The 21854-nt window shown below is 44.6% G+C and overlaps 1 protein-coding gene across 6 annotated transcripts in view; it reads right to left on the reverse strand.

Moving 5' to 3' along the window:
• The window catches only part of PHACTR1 (phosphatase and actin regulator 1), a 1343031-nt gene that overhangs the window by 205026 nt on the left and 1116151 nt on the right, over positions 1-21854 (reverse strand). The window lies entirely within an intron of this gene.

Raw genomic sequence — 21854 nt, forward strand, 5'->3', positions numbered from 1 at the left:
TTCAATGACGAGTCCCTTTTAAAGATATGCCAGATGTGGCTATGCTCTTGTGAAAATGTGATGCACAAATTTGTGCTTAAGGGCATCTCAGAGAAGCTCAAGGCAGCTGCAGATTTGCACTAATGTTGTCTTTCGAATCAGGCATCTGAGATGTTCAGAGCAATTCCTGGTTTGCTCCAGTGCAATCCTTTGGTGAATCAGCCCCAGAGCTATGCCACAAGATTTTTTATAAATTAACAAAATGATTGGTTTTGTCTAAGTTATAATTAATAATTACCACTGCAACTTTTGAGGGCTCAGAAAAGTTACTTGTGCAAAGAGCCATGTTCCTTATTCACTGCCCTTTGAGCTGCGTAATGTTTATGAAACTTAATGGGCACTTTGGCTTTACTTTCTCTGGAAATATCGTACAACTCGATTATCCCCCATTCTGCAGTCGGTGGGGGAAATACAGCATGTCTGCATGCGTTAATACGGCACCGGTAACACCGCATCCATTAATGCTTCTGTGTGGAGGCGATGTGGAGTAGTATAAGGTGCTATTCAGAGGTACATCAGGTTTTACCATTACCGCTCTACTTGCATGCACTACTTGGTATGGGATTTGGGCCTTAGGAGACCTTCCATCTTTTAACGCCTTTTCATACCAAAAATATTTCATGGAGCTTTAACAAAGCATTCCCCCGGGAGCTCACTTCCCCCTTAGCAGACTGACCACGCTTTTGTGTTAGGACCTCACTACGCATAGGGTGGTAACGGGATGTAACGCTAAACCTTTTATTTTTTATTCTGTTTGTTTTTCCTTCATATATCATACACATGTTTTTTCACCGTGCAATGTCTCAATTGTCACATCATCTCCCTTATCCAAAAAAACACCCCTAACCCCCTTTTTAAAAAAAAATTCCAGCCGCCCCAACAAGCCCTCCCAATAAGAGCCAACACCGTTTGTGCATCATAGGGCATTTCCCAAGCTCTCTTAAGCTATCTGTTCCTGTCCTACTCATCTTCCTTAATAGCGGTCCCTTACTCTGTCTAATCATCATGCCTCCCACCCCCAGAGATCAGGGAGGTTTATCATCGGGGGAGCTGAACAATGTATGTATCAATGCATTCCACTCCTCCACACACTCCAGGGCGTCGCCCGTCCCCATTTGTACGGCCTCGTACCACCCCAGAGCTTCTGCCATGGACCCCCACCATTTCTCTATACACAGGACCTCGCGTGATTTCCACGCCATTGCTATCCTTTTTCCCAGCACCCAGCAAGGTCCATCAGTCTAGTTGCCCGTTTCGCTCCCTTTGGGCGTGGAAATATTCCCAGTAGGCACACTTCTGGAGACTATTTATATTTCGTCAACCCTCTTCTTTCAAGTGGCCTCCATATGTCTCCAAAACCATTGAATTACATGACATTTCCAGAACACGTGTAGCATGGCCGCCTCACCTTCCCCACACCTTGGACATTTCACCTAATAATAATTTTAATAATTTGGCATTTATATAGTGCTACAATCGCTCGGGTATTTGAGCGCTGCTTATTATTATCCACACTGTGTGATGCTCATTTATGGACCTCAGAAGGATGAAAGGCTGAGTTTGGCCCTGCCGGGATTTGAACCTGCCTCAGCAGGCTCTGTAGGGATACCAAAGCAAGCGCTCTACTTGCGGTGCTATTTGACCGGCAGATACCTACCGCAAGCCCGAAAATTGTGATATAAGATGTGACATCATGTAGGCCCTATGCAGCACATAGAGCTGTGTCAGTTGTAGCCTTGCATTCCCGGAGACCCTTTTTGCATATCCCTGTGCCCGGGCCCATTCAGACTCTGTGAACTGTCCATCCGACTCCCATTTGCTTTTTCCTTTCAGGACCCAGTTACCTATAGTCTCTAGTAGTCCCTGATACACTCTGGACACTCCATGTCCTCCCTCAGGCACCCTATATAGGAGCCCCAGTAGGTTGTCCTCCTCCTGGGGGAGTCAGTGTGTCTGGCCATCTCTTTTTCACCTCATGTACCAGTCTAGAGTATGTCAGGAACTGACCTCCACCTACCCCATACTCTTCTTCTATCTCTTGGAACCTCCGGATTTCACCACCGGGGAATAGGTTCCCCACCATCACCAGTTCCCTGCTCTCTCAACGCCTTCTGATCTGAGCCAGGTCTTCCGTGCCCCTACTATATATTGCAGCGAGGGGAATGTGGGGAGAATAGGGTTCTTTCAGTTTTAACAGTTTCTTGGTCCTTTTCCAGATGCTCTTACCCAACTGCAGGAGATGTGGGGGATCCCTGACCCTGTTTCCTACCAGCCACAACACCCCTCTCAATAGGTACAGTGATGTCCTAGCACCGAGGAGTGCATGTTCCACAGACTCATTGTCCGCCAACCATCCCGCAATGTGCTGCATCTGCACGGCTAAGTAATATAATTCAAAAGGGGGGCAGCTCACCCCATCCGCCGCATAATCCCTGCACAAAATATCTAAGGCAATCCGGCACCTCGCCGATGCCCATATAAATCTTCCTATCTCTGTGTTCAAGTCCTTAAAGAAGGACCTTGGCATTAAATATGGGACAGTCAGCAAGTAATAAAGCAAATGGGGTAGGGCTATCATCTTCAGCAATGCTATCCTGCCCATCACCGAAAGGGGTAGTTTCTGCCAGAATTAGATCGAGTCGCTAACCCGTTCCTTGCTTTCAGTGTATTTTTCTGATGGGTAACATTTGTGTCGTGATATATATGGACTCCGAGGTATCTGAATGTGTCCACTTTCCTGTGTAACCCCAGATCTGGAAGCCGTGATTCCATAAACCCCCTCCATCACGTCAGTGGAAATATGCATGACTTTGCCCTACTAATCGCTATCCCTGAGAGGTTTGCAAAATTGCCTAGCACTTGCAGGTAGGAATACCATTCCCCATTCCCATTGAGCCCATGTAGGGCTCAATGGGAATGGGGAAGGAGCTAATAACGTGCCCGCAAATAGCGGGCCCGTTATTAGCTCCCTGGTCCCTTAACGGGTTCTGCTAAGGGCGGCTGGTAAAACCAGCCGACCCTAGTGGGACCCGCTAAGGGACCTCGGAATGAGGCGGTAGGGGGTTAACGGCACAGGCATCCTTACCGGTGCCGTTAACCCCCTACCACCATACTCGTAATGAGGCCCAAATGTCTCCAGGGCCAGAATATACAACATAGGGAATAACAGGAAACTTTGTTAAGTGCCCCTTTGAATGGAGAACTGTTCCGACACATATTTATCTGTACTCACTCTTCCTATTGGTGTAGAGTAAAGCATTTTGATCCACCTAATGAACCCTGCACAACTCCAAAGTTTTCTAGGGTGGCAAAGAGCCACTCTGACCTTACTGAATCAAATGCCATGATGGCGTCCAGAGCCACCACTGGACATCCCTCCTACCAGTCCTGAGTTGCATCAGCAATGGCGTGTAGCCTTTGCAGATTCTCAGATGTCACCCTACCCGGGACATATCCAATCTGATCTGGGTGTATTAGTCTCCCTATCACCTTTTGTAGTCTTTCTGCCAGCACCGCCGTGAGGATTTGGTGTCCTGATTAATCAGTGAAATTAGGCGGTCTGACTCACAGCATCTACCTTCCTTCTCCGGCTTTAGGATCGGGATTATGATAGACTCTTCCATGCTACAGAGCAGTCTACTCCTATTGTATGCATTCTCAAAGGTTTGCAGCAGCCTCAGGGCAACCTCCTTTACAAATTCTTTATAAAATTCTGTCGGTAGACCGTCGGTCCCGGGTGTCTTACCTGAAGGAAGAGCCGCGAGCACCGGACGTACCACTTCTATTGTGAGCGTCACCCTCAATTCCTCCACCTGTTCTGCACTTAGGGTAAGTAGACTGATGTCTTCTAGGGTTTCTCTAATCTCCCTCTCATCGCTCCCCCCTACAGTTGTTTATAGGTCCTGATAAAAGCTCCTGAAGGCCTTGTTAATCTCCCTCTGTGATCTCCATAATTCTCAACACTGATCCAGAATTTCAATGATTCCCTCTTGACTATCTGCACTCATGCATAGCCATGCTAAAAGTCTACCTGGTGTGTCCCCTTTTCTGTGTAGTTTCTCTGTGTATTTAGCATAGCTCTATCTATCTAAACTCTCACAGTGGTCCATGCATTCTTGTCTAAGCTTAGAAAGGGTGCTCTCTGTTCTGTCGTCTCTGGGTCTCACCTTCTTCTCCCTTTTTATTTTCTCTTCAGTGTCCGCCAGGTCCCTCTCTAGTTCCGTCTGGATTCCCCCTGACTTTGCCATAGCAGCCCCTCAGAACACTACTTTAAAGGTATCCCACAAAGTCCATCCGTCATTCACACTCCCTTTGTTAATATCCGAGTAATCCTCTATTTGTTGCAACATTTCCTCTCAGAAGGGCCTATCCTGTAGGCTCTCGGCATGCAGCCAACACATGAGTATCAGGCTGGCTTGTTGCTTAACACCCATTCAATGGTGAGGGGGGAGGTATCAAATGAGGTTCTACTCTCATACGAGGCTCCCACAAATTCCTCCAGCTGGTCCACTCCCGTAAAGAAGTAGTCGATGCGCATGCAAACGCTGTGCACTCTCGATTAATAGTTCCCTGCAGAGCCCGATTAGCCATCTTCAGACCTCCCGCAGGTTCAGCTCATCCAACATTGTCCCCAAGACTCTCGCGGGTAGAGACGGGGTCCCGTGCTTGCAGTCTGATCTGTCCACCTTTGGATCTAGATTACAATTAAAATCTCCCCCTAAATCCAAAGCATCCCTCAGTAGTGGCCGAACCGTGCATATAACGAACGGAAGAAGGTGGAGGCATTATGATTAGGAGCATAAGTGTTTATACTACATGCATCCTTCTATCTAGTAACCATGCACCAGTACAATTCTCCCTTCAGTGTCGGAATTGACCCCCACCACTTAGAAGGGTACCATCGGGGCAATCCAAATCAGCACTCCACTAGTATAGTTTGAGTAGACTGATCCAAACCCTTTTCCCCCCACATTTCTTCAGAACCGTGGCTTGTTTTTCTGAAGTGAGGTGCGTCTCATGCAACAGTGCTATGTGGAACGTTTTTGTTGCATGTATGAAGCCACCCTGATCCTTTTCACATAATTATTCAGCCCCCGCACATTCCAGGATGAGATCCATTCTCCACATACCCATTCAAGACCATTCCCCTGCAGACACTCTAGGACCTTCCATGCATACCCTGGCGTGTCCCCAGTGAATATCCACTCTCTGATCTTATACCGAGCAAAACTGTGTTTCACCTCAAACAAACAACAATGAACCACAACTAAACACCCATAAGAAAATGTTTGTCGAGGTGATGCCACATTTGGTCCACCCCAACAGAGACTTGGTGGCTTGACACCAACTGGTATCCAAGGGGGACACAGTTACTTCAAGGTCGTCTTCGTGAAGCAGCTCTTATGTGCCATGAAACTCCAGTGTCCTGGGTTCCCAGGGATAGGGATTGTGTTCTAATGTTCATCCGCTCCAGTCCCATACTTAGTGTGACCTCTGGTGACCCTAAGCCTCAGGCTCCTGAGTCTTCACGGCATCTGCCCTATCACTGTTACGCCAAGTGTTATTGTTCTTCGCCCCCATGGGTCTCACCTGGTTCTTGTCCACCCATTTATTAGCATCTTCTGGGGTATTAAAAAAGAGAGACTTCCCCTTCTGTATCACTTTTAATTTAGCTGGGTACAGGAGCATGTATTTGACCTACTGTTGTCTTACTGTTTCCTTCGTCAGGACAAATTGACCTCTCCTTCTTTGGACTTGCAGGGTGTAATCTGGGTAGATTGCCAGAATGACTGATACTCTTCGAATCTCCCCTCCTTCTCTGGAGAAGGTGAGGATCTTTTCCTTATCTCTGAAATTCAATATTTTAGCGATGATCAGCCGAGGTGGTGCTCCAGGTGGGGGCCTTCTAATCAGTGCTCTATGGACTCTCTCAACCATAAACCCCTGTGATAGGTTTCCCGGTCCAATTTCTTGAAGCAGCATATTCTCAACGAATGTACTGGGGTCTCTGTCCCTCCCCCCATGGCAGGCTGAGGATCCGTATACTGCTCCTACATGCTCTCCTCTCTGCGTTCTCAGCACGGTCTTGCAGCATGCACACCTTCTTCACAAATTCCTGTACTTTTCCCTGCAAATCCTTCACTGTTGTGGATAGTTCTTCGACCTTTCCCTCTGTCTCACCCACTCTGCCTGCCAGGTTCCGCAAGTCTTGCTGCAGGAAGCTGACATCACACCTCACTTCACCTATGCCGACTGCATTTCTGTCCTCAGGGACGTAACAGCCTCCAGTATTCTGGTGGCGCCCCCCCTTCCATCAAGGGTCCCTGACTCTCTGGTCTCATCCCCTCAATCATCTCTGTTGGGTCTTGCTTTGCCTCCCCTTTCAGGCAAACGAGGCCACCTTAGTTTGTCATGGCCTCGTTGGGGTTTTTCTCCTACTGCCCTCCGACATGTGTCTCCTGCACCTTCTCAAAGTATGTGCCCCTTACGTTCTGTTCCCAACTCTATATTAGGGCTTCTGTAGGAATCCCAATAGCTCTGTCTCCAACTGGGGTGTGTACTGATCTGGCTTGGGTTCACTGTGGGAGACTGTTCCAGTCACAATCCTTGCCCCAAACAGCCTCTTCTGTCCCTTCCGTTGGGTCCCCCCTGCCGTCATCTTGACCCAGATCACTGTGTTCTGACTCGTATATATTTTACTCCAAGCCGGTGGTTGGTTCAGACTCTAAGACATGGGTCTCAGTCCCACTTGGCGACTTTCTGTCCCCTGGATCGAGTGTGTGGGGCGGGCCTGTGTGCCTCAGTTTGTGGGGAGGAGAGCAGGGAATCTGCAAGGACCTGTTCGAGTTGTTCTTGGACTCAGTTTTGCCACCTTTTTTTATGAATCCAAGATGCTGGGTCGAATGTGCAGAGGGGGCCCTATTACCACATTACAAGGGGGGCTATGGGGTGCTTCAAGGACCTGTTCCAGGTCTTATTAATTAGTTAATGAATGAATTGGGGAGCCGGAGGGCTGACACATTCTAGTCCCTCGAGGGGTGTATACTGGAGTCTGGGAGATGTAGCGCCCCGGGCTCCATGTGGCTCGTTGTGACTCTAATGCCGGCTTGATGGCTTGTCAGTGCTGCCCTGCTCGTTTCCTCCCAACCTTTGGCCGCTCACCTCCTGCATTGCCTCCCTGGTCTCCTGTCCTCGTCTGTGGTCTGCAGTCCGGTTCGCTGGGGGCACCCGCTCTCCTCTTGCTTTGCCGCGAGCCAGGTCGTGTCTGCTGGGGAGCCGGATCAGCCAGCACTCCATGTGACTCTCTCCGGGAAGTCTCCTATGTGGGTCTATTGTACACATAGTACCAATTGTAGGCAGTGCCCGCCATCTTGGTTATGCTGGTCTGCCTGTGTCTTCTTCTTCTCGGTCCTGCCTTGTCTGCGTCTGAAAGCTTGCCCACGCTTTTCACAATGGGCCTCATTACGAGGTTGCCGGTCTGGAAACAACGGTACCCGTAAGCTTTCCGGTACCATTGTTTCCGGACTGGCAAACTACGAGTTCTGCAAGCGGGTGCCTTTCCACCCGCCAGGTCCGACTTAGCAGGCGGAAAGGCACCCGCTCGCAGACCTTGACGAATGGACAGGCACTGTTGCACACAGTGCCGGTGCATCCGTCATCCCCATTCCCATTGAGTCCAATGGGACCCAATGGGAATGGAGATTTTCTTTGCCGTTCATTACGGCACGGCTACAGCCAGGGTTGTAATGACCCCCAATGTCTCCTCTGTGTCAGGGCAGCACCTTTATCACAATTAGGCGCTGGGTCGCATATCTATAGCGGATCCTTATGGGAGCACGGAGACAAGACACGTCCTGCTCACATCGCTACTGGCCACGCATCCTAACGGTAAACCTTGTTATATATTAAATAACCCCTATTTTCAAAATACCACCTAATTATGAGGAAAGATCACATGGTACATTTTCTAACTAGGGTAGATATAATGTAATGCATAGCATACAAAACCCACATTCACCTCATGCAATACTATCTGTGTACGCCATGCCGTAAATATTCCTTGTGATCCCAACAAATAATTAGGCAGTATTTTAAAAACAGGCCTTACTTAAACTGGTACATGTTTTTAATGTAACCGCCATTCTCATAATGGGTTCCTAGGGTTCTCAATATTTTAGCGACCCTTATGCGGTGAACCTCATAGTTGTTAAACAAGGTTTCGATAGCTGAACAAGCTTAACTAGGCTGTTAGGAGACACACTCGGTGCGACTAAAAATGAGCACGATGCACAGAAACGAAAATGGCACCATTTGTGCATAGCAATTTTAGAGCTTTTGCAACTAACTAGTTGTGTAATACAGGACAGGGATTTTAGGGAGCATTTCTGGCAAATGGTTCATTTTAAAGCACATTGGGCCAGTAATAGTGGGCAAGGTCTTCTCCCAATGCATACTGATATACCCCCTGTTATGTAACAGGTCTGAAAACAGCGCCCTGATGCCTGAGGGTTTGGGCACTCTACAAATGAAAGAAAAAAAATAAAATGAATAAAAAAGGTTACCAACTTCACTAACCCATAAAGATCAATCCCATTGGCCCCAAACCATTTCAACATGTTTCAGTCAGTCATAGAGTTCACAAAAATAACCCCTATGGGGTACACCACGCTTTCAAACGCCAGTGATTTTGAACGCAAAGGATAGGAACTATCAGTCTACATCTAGTGTCATTTGGACTAACAACTAGACTTTCTGCACTGAAAGGAGGTTGGAAGATAGCCGAACTATACCTGATAGAAGAGAGAGATTGTCCCAAAACTCCGTTGGTGCGCCTACAATCTAAAATGACCAGTAGGCAGAAACACCTGCAAGGAAATCTTGTTGACGTTGATGATTTCTCTGATGACAGACTTATAGTTTCTCACCCCATTGAGATGCGGGATAATGCATCACTACCCGTATTAAGGCAACGGACATGGCAGGGTTAATGAGAGGGCATCCTGTTTTTACTCGGATTATCTTTATTTCAACCATTAACAGGTATGTCCAAAGCTAAAAGACCACTAATTAAAGCAAATTAAAAAAATCAGTTCAGGGGGCCACTTCCTAATATAACAATAGTCCCTTCCCAAAAAGTATACCAGTTTCAGCTGTCAACTGATTATATGGGCTTCTTCAGGACAAACAACAGCATCCTCCTATAGTAATCAAATCTGCTGAATTATAGTTATTTACTCTTACTCATTTAGCTTAGGCACCCTCCATTGTGCTTGTAGAGGTATTTGCGCCTCACGCATATGTCCTACCTTACTACAGTGCTTGCCCAGGCAGCTTTGCTAGAAGTCTCATATCAGCCTTCCGCGTAGCAGCTCTGTCTCTACTAAGTCTTAGTAGATATATTCTGATGGCTCCTTTAACTTGTGTTAGAAAAAGGCCTCAGCCGGGTTGGGGGTGCTGCGCATTCCTGATCTCTTGGCCTTCATCATAGATGCTTAACCAGCTCCAAATATCAAATATGCGATGCATTCCAGAGATATTACATTCCGCATCTGGAAGTGGTCTGACTGCAACTTTGGCGCATAACAAAACTTTGAAGGAAAGCAATGATAAATGAACGCATCCGCCCCATCTGAAAACTTTCCCGGAGGCTGTGCGGCATGCAGTCACACACACACACACACACACACACACACACACACAGCAGCTGTCGGTTTCTCTTTGTGTACTGCAGCTTGAAAAGGGTGCTTTCAAACTGAACAACAGCGACAATTTCAAGCAAATCGAGCATAATGCACTCAAGATGAGCGGCGTTATATTTCACCAAGGCTCTCATCAGTATTCTTGGGTTGTTAGTTTCGCCTTCCATAGTGCCAGGGGAGAGTGGAAGGACCATTTCCAGCACTGCCATTTGTGGTTTAGAAAAAAGAGCCGCAACCTAGACCTATGCCATAATGGAAGCGCAGTCCGGCACCTCAGCCTGGCGGAACTGAACTATTGTGCAAGGAGAAGGCGTGGGTGGGCTTGAGTAGTCTACTATTCTCAAATCATGTGCAGTGTGTCAAGACTCTTCAGAGTTGCACACTGTACACTGCAAATGAGCAAATCATATGGTGCAAACACGCCTATGGACAGTGATACCCGGAACAAAGACTTGGGGTCTGATTACAAGATTGGCGGGAGTGGTAAGCAACGCCGGATGTTTTCCCACTCCGCCAAATCACAAGTTTCATTAGTGACACTATTTCACCTGGCTGCTTTTGTGTGTAGGGCATTTCCCGCATACTTACTGTATGCTGTATTACCCGTGCAATAATACCGAATGTGCTATTTCTGCATTTGCCCATTCGAGTCCTAAGGACTTCAAGATGGGGAATGACGGAAGGGTCCGCATGAATTAGAATCCTGCAGACTCTTCATGTTACCTCATCTCATACTTCTCCCAGGTGGCAATGGCAAACATGTTTGGCGGTATTACCAGATGAAATATTGCCACTCTCAGGCCCTTAAGCTACCACTTCATACTTGACTTTATCTATAACCTCCCACTAAGATCCTCCCACCTACAGTGTGAAAGAAGTGTTGACTGATGGCCCTCCATTTCATCAATTTTGCTCTTTTCCTGGGCAACCCTTTTCTCATGGAGATAAGGAAAAATAGCAGCAACTTCCACCAAGGCAAAAAACAGCTGGCCGGATTCCTGATCAAGTACAACAAGATGCTCTTCCAACTATTGTAAAGGCCTGCGGCGGCCACTGGTTTCGAGACCCTTTATTGCTCCTGGGGGAATATTCTGTGATATGACCATTTCAGGATGCTTTCTGGAATAATTTAGGGATATGTTTTTTTTAAGGTGGGAGAGGCTGAACAAGACAATTGGCGACTACGGAGCGACATGGACAACGCTTAACAAGATATGCAAAGTTTTAAAAAATCACACAGAATAGGTGCTGCATTGGTAGAGCAATCCCACGTGGCGGGACACAATGGTATGAACTTTGCTCTGATCAAAGGACTGTATCCATGATTTCCCTCCCAGAAGTGAGGGCGAAGGCCAATTGTAAATGCAATGGCCACTGAAGGGAGATGACAGCAGAGGGCCTCAACACATGTGTGTCAGTATTGCTGTTTGGGACACCAAGAACGCCCTGAATGGGAATATGTGTGTAAGACATGCAATGACAAGGTAGGAAAATGTAAAGAAAACAACGAACAACACAAATTGTGCACCTGCGCTGGACAATTTGATTCTGATGGTGTGTTTCCTCAGGGAGTGCTTTGTGGTGGACTATCACCGTCTGTCTAACTTAGATCAAATGCTATCAACATTTGGAAATGATAATACTTTGAAACGCTGGACTTTGACAATGCCTACCACCTGCTTGTTTTGGTGAAAGAACCTAGGTCATAGCGGTCCTCTATAATCGGAGAGGGTGCACGTCAGTTCAAGCAGATCCTTTCCAGCAGGACAGGCTATCATCAGCTTTATAAAGGAGTTTGCTTCACATGTTCGAAGTTCAAAAGAAGATGCATCATTCAGAACAATATCCTGACATATGGCAGAACAAATACAAGAGCCGGAGCCATCTTGGAAAGGGTAATGGATAGTGCATGGAGTCTTGTTGGTTGACTATTATGGCTGAGAAGGGCCAAAGATAGAGAATTTGGGCCATTTTTTTTTTACTGAGAGATGGGATACGACCAAAGAATTGGGCAAGAGCTGGTGTGGAGGGACCACAACCTCCGGACAAAGACCTGTATTTCCTTTCTAGGTCCTGCTACACTTTCATCTAAATTCTCTGAACATTCTGCTAGTAAAGCGAGCCCTTGATGAGAGTTACTAAAGAAAGGAGGAGCGCATGCAATGGCCCAGCAAAGGAATGGGTGCTTTAAAGCCACTGAGAAAGAAACCGCAAGGGAGCCACCCGAAGTCCATGTAACGTGTGGATGCTAGTGCCTATGGGAGGGGACACAACCATGTAAGGACACCCACTGACATTTCCATGTTCTCTCCCATAGGTTTGGCCAAAAGTAATTCAGTAGAAGGAAGCGAGGCACCCGTTTCTTCCTCATCAGAAGAAAATTATAAGTTATGCACTGGGGGAAGAAGAGGAAAGGACCGTACCTCGCAACTTGCTCGCCCGAGCCAAGTTGCTATATTTCCAAAGTTCTCTGGAATATATGCAAGATAAAGCATACGTGTGTTCTTCCAGACAAAGTCCACCTTATTTTTTAAGTTTAAAAACCACCCTGCATTACAGTTACATGACAAAAAAGATAAACGCACAACAACTCATAGAAGAGTAAAAGCCGAATGCGCTCAAATGTATAGCATAAAACAAGGTCTTATTTCCCTCTTTACAACTTTAACAGAGATACCTTTAAAATAATTAGGTTTCCAAAGAACCCGTGAGAGGAAGAGCAAAGCCGTATATCTCGGAGTGTATAGTTGAGACAAATTAATCTACGGTGGCACCTTAGAAGTTGCCCAAGAATGTAGATCACTGGGGTCGATCTACCTATGGATCCAGTTATAGTGGTGTTGGGGGCGGTTGCGGAGGGCAGTTACGTAGCACGCAGAGCATCAGAGACTTTGATTACTCACTTCCTCACCCCTGCGAGATTGGTGCTTGCGAATGCTGTAAATCTTCAGAGGGTCCCCTTGAAGCACTGCGGTGGGTGAATATTTGGGGGAATTGTGGCCATGGAAAAGATATGGGCACTGGCAAATGGTAGTTATCAAAGGTTTTTTAAGAGTTTGGAGGGCCTTTTGTGAGGCGGTGAAGGATAGAGAGCAGATGTATTACAAACCAGGACTATTGCAGAACTTATCCTAACTATGAGGAGAATACGCATGAACTCGGAAGGGGGAGCGGCAAGGGCGTCAAAGGAGAGGGGGTGTAGGTAAGAAAAGAGAAGAAATAGAATATTGTCGACCGAGAACTGTGTGCTATCAAGTCGTCATGTTTGGGATATTTGTTTCATGTGTTTCTCATGAGTTGGGAGATGGTTGTCGTGCGGGGATAGTGTTGTATCTTTGCGATGTTGCTATTGTTTAAGCAATGTCTGAACAAGTTGTGTAAACTCGACTGACTCCTGATGATAGATAAAGCGTATACAAAAAAAGAACTTGCCCTGGCAACGGCTGCTGCGTGACGTGGACGTCTACCCCTGAAGCAGGGATAGAAATGCTTTTTACTTTTGTTTTTACGTTTTACGATAACAGACCATTGAAGAACCTTTTACTGTGAAATGCCCTCCTACCACCCACATGCGCATTGGGTGCCAATCATACATTAGTGTGGGGAGCACACTTCCGACACTAATGCACGCAAGTGGGCTGTCCAGAGAATCATTTGTGCTTGCATAGAGCCTCCCACCAATGCATACCTCACCTTGAGGGTAAAGACACCTGCGAATGTTCAACAATTGGACATCTAAGAAAGGGCACTGTCTGCATTATTTATAGATGAATACTTGTTTGCGAATGGCGTGGGCTTTCGTGCAATTGTGATAAGTGGGTTGATTAAAAAGAAAAGAACTTCAAGGTGAGTGAGCGTACTCTGTGCATTTGTAGGCAGACGATCAAGAGGTAGTAAGGAATCACAGACATGGAAGATATGTTGTGCCTGAGCCAGATGTCCTGAGGAGTGGTAGGACCAACAAGGACCAACAAGTGGCCCAAACAGTCACACGACTTTGAGATGAATTTGCGTAAAAGGCATTAGGAGATGTGTGTTGGTTTTTCTTGGCCCTCACTTTAAATGTAATCTCATGGAAATGACTTTGTATAATACTGAGTAAACCCCTCCACCCACAACCCATTCTATGGCATTATCATATTTTTCTGGACAAGGTGTAAAAAGGCACATGACTCCCGGTGGTGCTGGGTTCCTCCGCCTTTTTACCGTGCAACCAGATAAGAGGCAAGAATTCCAGTCATGTAATGCGACGGGCATTAAAATGAATGCCCATGGATTCAGGAGTAAAGAGAATGTGGAATCCATTGGAACTGAAGCCTCTCCACTCTCCATCCAATCAAAATTAGATGTGGGCAGAGATGCTGGCTGTTTCCCTTCACTGAGCTGTGTCGATAGAACAGAGTGTATTCTCTGTGATCTAACTATGTCCGGGAAATTAATCTAAAATGGCAGAGATCGTAAACTACAGGCTGAAACTTGTCTGTGAGTTTTACGTGCATATAACACACTGCCTAAAAAAAGATAAGGCCCCTTGTGTTAGCCGTTGGTTTATTATTATTGTTGAATTTCCCATTATATTGTATCAGGTTGTACTGTTTGTAGAAGAGAAAGATATGTTGTGTTGAGTGTGATATAATGTCAGTAGAATGCCAAAGAACCTTCTACCAGGATTTTGGGTTCAAAAGAGCGTATCTAAAAACAGCTAACCTCAAAAGAGTGCATGTTTAGTAGTGGCACGCAACATAGATCAGACTCCCACAACGGTACATACATATTTTGCATGTATGTTGATTGCTCTTCTGGGAGGAGATGTTCCGGCCCCACATCAGCGTCTCCTTGAAGTGAGATGAATGCTTGTTAATGGCTTGTGTCCTGTGGCTTTCAATGATCATTATTTTCATGTTATGATATGGAGGAACTTGCTGTTTTATGTTGTGCGTGCCATTTACCTGTGCTAGGCAGGAAAGCACATTGGTCAGATTAGTTGTCTGGTTGATTACAGTTCCTGGAACCGGCAACCCTCACCGTCACTTCTGTCTTCCCTGGAGAAGCAACAGCTAAAAGCGTCAACCTCATATCGGGTAGTTGAGGAGTCGGTAGCCAAAAATCCGGAAGATCACCACTGGAAGTTGCCTCACAGAGACCATGAAGTTACGGGAAGTTGTGCCTATTTTTTATTTTGTAGTCAAGTGTGGTGATGCACTACCGTTTCCTGTAAAATGGTCGAATATGCTCCACCAGAGAAGTGCCAGGAGGAGCTGGAGTTCCATGTTGGAAATAACATGTATCCATCTTTGACTTTGTGAATAAATACTTGTTGGATCATCCCTATTTCAAAAGGCATTTGTTTGTCAAGTACCTAATCAACAACAAACTGCCAAAATTACAAATTGCCTTTGAATGCTGGATTTTAATTTCTACCTTGCTTGCAATGTGTGTTCTGTTTATTGCTTCTTTCCCAATCAATGGCAAATGCATGACTATCTCTGAAGTGTTATGAGCCTTGGAGTTATACACTAGGTTAACATTGATTCATCAGCAGCTGGACTATTGATGCTACAAACAGATGCGCCACTGCTTAACAATACTAGATTACATGTTTTCTTATTTGCAGATGCCACAATGATTAAAAAAGGTATTTAAGGAATTCACTTGGCTATGCTGAAGGAAGGACCTGGTTATCGACGCCGAAGGCAAAACTAAGGTAATGGTTAGCAGTAAGAAGAAGCTTCCACCAGTCATTATTGAGTTAGAAGGAATAACTGTTGAAAATGAGGAGCATTTTGATTATTAAGGGGTTTGCCTCAATGCGTAAGGGGACAGTGAATCTAGAAGGGTTGCTTCCTACAAGTCTACATCTTTTGAAATGCCCCCTGGTCCACAATAGACATTCAGGTGCTACCCTGAACTTCTCCCAAAAATTTGGTGGCTGAGCTGTGGCACCTACTATTTAGTTATATAATGAGCAAACACAGGCTGTAGTAATTTAAGGCCCAGAACTATGGGGTCACAGTAAGACTGGTCAGTTACTTACTAATGAAAGAGATGTTTTTTTAAAAAAACGTCTGTCTTTGCCATGTAGCACAACAAACACTGCAGTTAAAATGGAGCTCAGGCAATTTGGCATTGAATATAAATTCCAATTAAGACCAGTCCTTTTATGGACGAAAATTTGGTTCAGCAATGATTTACTGGTTTGCACAGGGGCCAATCCATGACGTGGTAGAGGGGAATCATGGTAATCTGTGGGATTGGTTCACACATATTAAGAATGTTTTATGCAAAATTGGTCTTGATGATGAGTGGAAGGAACCCAAAATGATTGAAGGAAGTGTTTTTGGGACTGGGTCCTACCAGACTTTCTGAGGAGGGAAAATTGTACATCTAGCTTTACAAAATATCTTAGAACCAAGATTCATTTTGGGCTAGAACCATTTCTTTTTTAGTCAAAAAACCAAAGAGAGAGCAATTTATTTGTTAAATTCCATGTAGGCATCCTTCCAGTCGATTCCTTTGTCGGCCTACGGACAGGATGAAAAGTGCTAGCCTGGACAATGTGCAGATTTGCAACAGAAGATGAATCCCATTTTCTTTTTCTTTGAGTGCAATATTCTAACTTTAGACGGAAATGGTTGCAGTCAATGCTGAAAAACTACAAGGTTAGAAGATTGATAGGAGCATTGGATTTCTTTAAAGCACCGGCAATTACAGCTAGGGTTTTTTCATTATTGAGTTTACGATCTAGAGCTTGGAAGAGACTATCTAAAGTGCTTTCGTATTTTCCAGAAAAATAATTTGATATCAGGCCCTTAGATTTTGTACTATGCCCCATTAACGTGCTATGTGTCATTTATATTATTGATGATGTGTTTTGTGATGAACTGGATTTTAGATTGTGCTTTTTATATGTTAACCATCTATGTTTTTGATTATGTTGTGCTTTTATGGAATTATACATAAATAAAGCGATTGATTGATTTTCAGCTCTTTCGTTAGAGTTTGAGGTGCTTTGTCAGAGCGCAACCACACCCAATAGTAGGTAACAGTGTATCTTAAGTGTTTTGTTAGAGTGCAACCACCCCCATTATTGGGTATCAGTTAATTGGAGGTGCTTTGTTAGAGAACAACTGCACCGCTGGAGGGTATCACTTTATTTAAGGTATTTTGCTAGAGTGCAACCACACCTGCTGGTCACAATCTGTGTATTTTAGGTGCTTTTTTACAGTGCAGACGGACTTGGTAGTGAGCATCAGTTTATGTTAGGTGTTTTGTTAGAAGACAGCCATACCCGCTGGAGGGTATCAGTTAAGTTTAGCTGTCTCGTTAGAGGGCAATCATATTTGCTACTGGTATCAGTGCACTGGTAAAAGGAGGTACGAATAAAAACCTTAGTCATTTTTGTTCTTGAACGAGTCTGGACATGGAGACAGAAGGACTATAAACAGGGAAGGCTGTTGTTACACAGTGTATTGCCACTGGGGAAATGGGTGAGGAGCTGATGACTACTAAGGTATGATCTTGCGGGTAGGACTGTGGTGGATCCCTTAAGAAGATCAAGGGTTTGTTGAACATTAACAGTTCCGATGGTATCTATGGCATATGTTAATATTCTCCAGAACCTCTGACCCAATGAAGGGAGAAACACCTACATGCAAACTTTCCTGCCTAGATGTAATGGGTAGAGCATCCAATTTCCCTTGAGGGGATGTGCAAGTGTAGTTTAAGGTCAAGGGCTATAACTATTCTTCACTTTTTTACTGCCAAAGCTTGCATTAAATAGTTTTTATAACATATATATCTTCCACTGATCAACTTTTGGAAAGTGAAAGTACATCATATGTCTGTCATGAGTCTGTTTATCCATGTCCCATTAGTCCCTGCACCGAACCTTCCCTCTTTTTTCACTGCTGGCATCAAGTTCAATACCAATTGCTACATTTCCCAGCTATTGTGGTCTTGCAAGACTTGTAGGAAGCAACCCTTCTAGATTCACTGGATCACCTATGTTATGGGGTTTAGACACAGTCAATTCTACTGCTAGACATCGTCAATAGAGGGAAGTGGTTGCCAAAGGAACTGGATCTACTAGAGCTACAGATCAACCGCTTGAAACTTTTCATTGTAAGTCCAATCATTGGGGAAGGACATAGAAGTGTTTTTTACACTCCTAACAATAGACTACATATCAGCAGTTTGACACATAAATCACAGCTTCCCGTAGATTTAGTGAACAGCTTTTGGCAATATTGCCTGGACATTGGATTTTGGTTATAGTCTGTGTATGTTCGGTGATGTGTGGGATAAAAAGACAGCCCCAGAGAGACACAGACGGAGAGGTCATGCTAGGCCCCCTTGTGAGAAGTGAAGCTGGCTCAGTGTGGAGTTCCATCGAAATATAAAAGCCAGTACAAAACAGTGATTTCAACATGAGGCCTAGGGAATGAGCGAGAATGGGCCTCCCTCCATTTTGTTAGAATGCATAGCCATTCAGCTGGAGAAAGAGTGAGATTTAGAACTGGAATATTGTTAACTGAGGCCGATGGATTCCAAGTGCATGGCACATTGCAGATGCTGACTTTGTGTAAAGGCCCACATTGACAGATTCAAAACTGCAACAGTGCACATGGAAAGAAAAAAACAATACAGTTCAAAAACTGTGCATCTGGAAGCTAAAAAGGAGGAATGATGCCTTACCATTGAAAAGTAATGTCAAATGACAAATTGCCTTCATGAGGAGTAAGGAGACAATTTCAGCACATGAAATAACAACATGTATAAGGAAAGTCCTATTTCATTTTCTTAGCTTAAATGATCACTGGTTTCCTATGTAACTGTGGCCTCTTTGTGAAGAATATCAAGAGTTAACTTATTTCTGTTTGTACAGTATATAAAGAAAGACTGCACTGTGAACAACAGGCCCCGGGGCAGTATTGAAAGTTACAGGTACACAGTGGGTAAATGCAATATGCTAGCCTTTCAGAATTGTGACCTGCAACTTGCTTTTCTCTCTGACCTGAAACTTTGACCCAAGACCTTTGGGGCTGGGCCCACCAAAGAAACAGGTCTGGTTGTCAATTTAAATGATAAGATATACAAAGAAGTAGATTGAAAGTATGGGACCTACAGATAACATGACAAACAGAAATGACCTTTAAGGTCAGGTTTCACATAAAACGTGCATTAGCTCTGAACAAAGATCCTTTGAAAATCTGTACTCAAGACCTTTGGCCACGGCAACTGGTCTGGTTGTCAATGTAAATGCCAACATAAACAAAGAAGTAGATTGAGAGTATGGGACTTAAAGATAACATGACCAACAGAAATGATCTTCAAGGCCAGGTTTCACATAAAAAGTGCATTAGCTCTGAACAAAGACCTTGAAACACTTGTGTATAGGCGCGTTATAAATGCCATATCATATCATATCATATGAAGCGCAGCAGAAGAAGGGTAGGATGAACACTGGCCCGAGCAAGTAGCTGGTCACAGGCTTTAAGTAGAAATTAAACTACCACTCATAGCATGCAGTGCCATTGATTAAACATTGAACACATTTTCCTAAATAAAAAGGACATTGTGTGTCCTATTGAGCCCACCCTGGGTTCATTTTAAAGGGGATTAAGAGCCAGTTGGGACAATGTAAAAACACAATTTTTGGAAATAGTGATAGATTAATAGACAGTGAAATTAATGTTGGAAGTATGTAGTGCCAGAGTTGTTACTATTTTGGCATAGTTGTAAATCGTGAAAAATGGTAGCTCCACACAGGAAGGATGTGCCGAATGAAGATTAGTATTGTCCGACTCCCCATAAAATGTAGAACTCAAAAATACATATATTCATGTGGTTATCTGAAGGATTAAGGGGGTTGCCACATTGTGAGATTTTTCAGAACACAAAATGTAAATCCCACATGTCACTTTGGGATGACAGATCTTTCTACTCCTTTAGCCTACATCATACATATCTCCCAACTTCTCGTCCCATCAGCAGCCAGTGGGCGTCTTGGTGGGAGGTGAAGGGAGATTGCTAGCCAATCCTTACTGTGGGAATTATGTCCATGTCGGAGTGTCATCAGCACTATAAGGGTGTATGTTTCCATCAGAACAGGGCTTTTCCACTCGATTCATAAAGGTAGTCTACTGCTGGACTCTAGCAAGGAACAACTAGCAGAGAGGCAAGGAGAGCTACCAAGACCATCAAGGTAAACCTTGTCTGGAAACCTGGTAGCCCTATCTGAGAGAGGCCTATCTGGAGGCACCTCGCTGTGGGAGAAGCCTGGTGTGAGCTGCCTACCAAAAGAGGGTCCTAAAATTCTGGCTGGCCTCCTGGGCAAGTAAGTAGATATCCCAAAGCCATCAATTGTGTGGGGGAGCCATCTGCCTGTATCCCTTTCCATTAATGGGTAAAGGGGGGGGACTGGGTAGGCCCTTCGCACAATTTATTAAATCTCGCTCAAATTATTTCCCCATAGAAAACCACCCTCTCTGTTGAAATTGAATTGTGTTTGGAACTGCCTGCCTTAATCCTTTGCATTAAATTGTGGGAGAAGGGGGAGAGACTGTGTAGACCCTTAGCACATTTGATTAAAGTAAATCAATTAATTCCCATATAGAAAATCATGGGATGAGTGTTGTTAGAATTCAAAACTAACAAAGTTCATGGCTGGTGTGTTAGAGCCAGTACAGCCCATAACTGACTGTTTTCCGAAACCTCTTTTCTTGCCTACCAAACCGGAATCCCAAAGCACTGCCTGTCCTTTGAATATCTGTTGCAAAACTATTTTTCCACTGTATTGTGAATGTTTTCTATTTGTAAAATTGAAAATAATGTTGTTCTAAGTTGTGACTGCATGCTGCAAAATTGTATCTGTGTTGTTTAAATAACAAAGTTATTGCTGTGATATTGGGTGTTTCCACTGCATTGGTGGTTCATATTGGCACCTAATCTTCTTTGTCAAACCTTAAATAAATAAATATACATATATATTCTTACTATACACCGGCCTGGTTTCTAGTCCATTAGTGACACAGGGTATTTGTTGGGGTGGGAGCGGGACGGTTTGGAAGCCTCACCAAATAAGAATCTGTAAAGGGCTTTATTGTACATTACCTTGCTTGGGGGGGAGTCACTGAGACAGTGTGCCTGCCTAATAAACTGCAACAAAGCATGAGAGCGCATGTGAGTAGCCTTGTGTCACCAACCTCATACTATATGAAATTGCTTGCCCAGTTGAGACATTTTCAGACTCATGATAGTTGTGCTACGGTTGCACGAGCTATAATTGGTGGAAAATTGGATTATTGGGCCAGCCTCTTGCAGGGGATTAGCAGAGGTGGAATTGTGTGACTACAAATAGTCCAGAACAATGTAGCTAGGGCAGTTGAAGGCTTTTGCAAAAAAAGATTATGTCTCAGAAGCTATGAGGGCCTTACACTGGCTGCCTAATTCTAGTAGAATTACTTTCAGACTCCTGTGTATTACACATAAGTGTCTCTATGGTGCTAGCCCTGGTTATCTATTCAATGGTCTCTCCTGGCTGCCTGCATGTAGAGTGTTGAGGTCAAACAACCTGGCCCTCCTTCATATCCCCAGAGCCAACATCAACTGGGTCATCCAGGGATCTTTTCTTCATGCAGCACCAAAAAGCTGGAATGCTCTTCCACCAGACTTAAGGACATGTCCATTGCTTGAAAAATTTAAACGTGGACTGAAGACACTCCTGTTTCATTGATCCCTTGAATTTATGTTCCCCCAGCTCCTGGTTACTGGCTAGGTTTATGTTTTTTGTGGTGTATGTTTTGTCAGCGCTCTTATGCCTACGGGCCTGTTTCTACAACTTAATAAAGTAAAGTAAAGTAAAGTAAAGTAAAGTAAAGTAAAGTAAAGGAAGTGGCCAATGACAAATGTGTTGTATTCAAAGTGGGGTTTTGCTTTTCAGAAATACCTATTCCTGAGAATATACTGCCAAACTTAAATACTGTCATCACCAATCTTTTTGATGGCACATGCGCCATCAAAAAGATTGGCAGACATTTACCAATATTGCACATTTTTGAGTCCCATATAACTGCACTGGGATTTTGGAAGAATAATTACCTGCAGTGATTCTACTTG

The sequence above is a fragment of the Ambystoma mexicanum genome, chromosome 5q (assembly GCF_040938575.1).
Source record: "Ambystoma mexicanum isolate Mex_15411 chromosome 5q, UKY_AmexF1_1, whole genome shotgun sequence".
NCBI lineage: Eukaryota > Metazoa > Chordata > Amphibia > Caudata > Ambystomatidae > Ambystoma > Ambystoma mexicanum.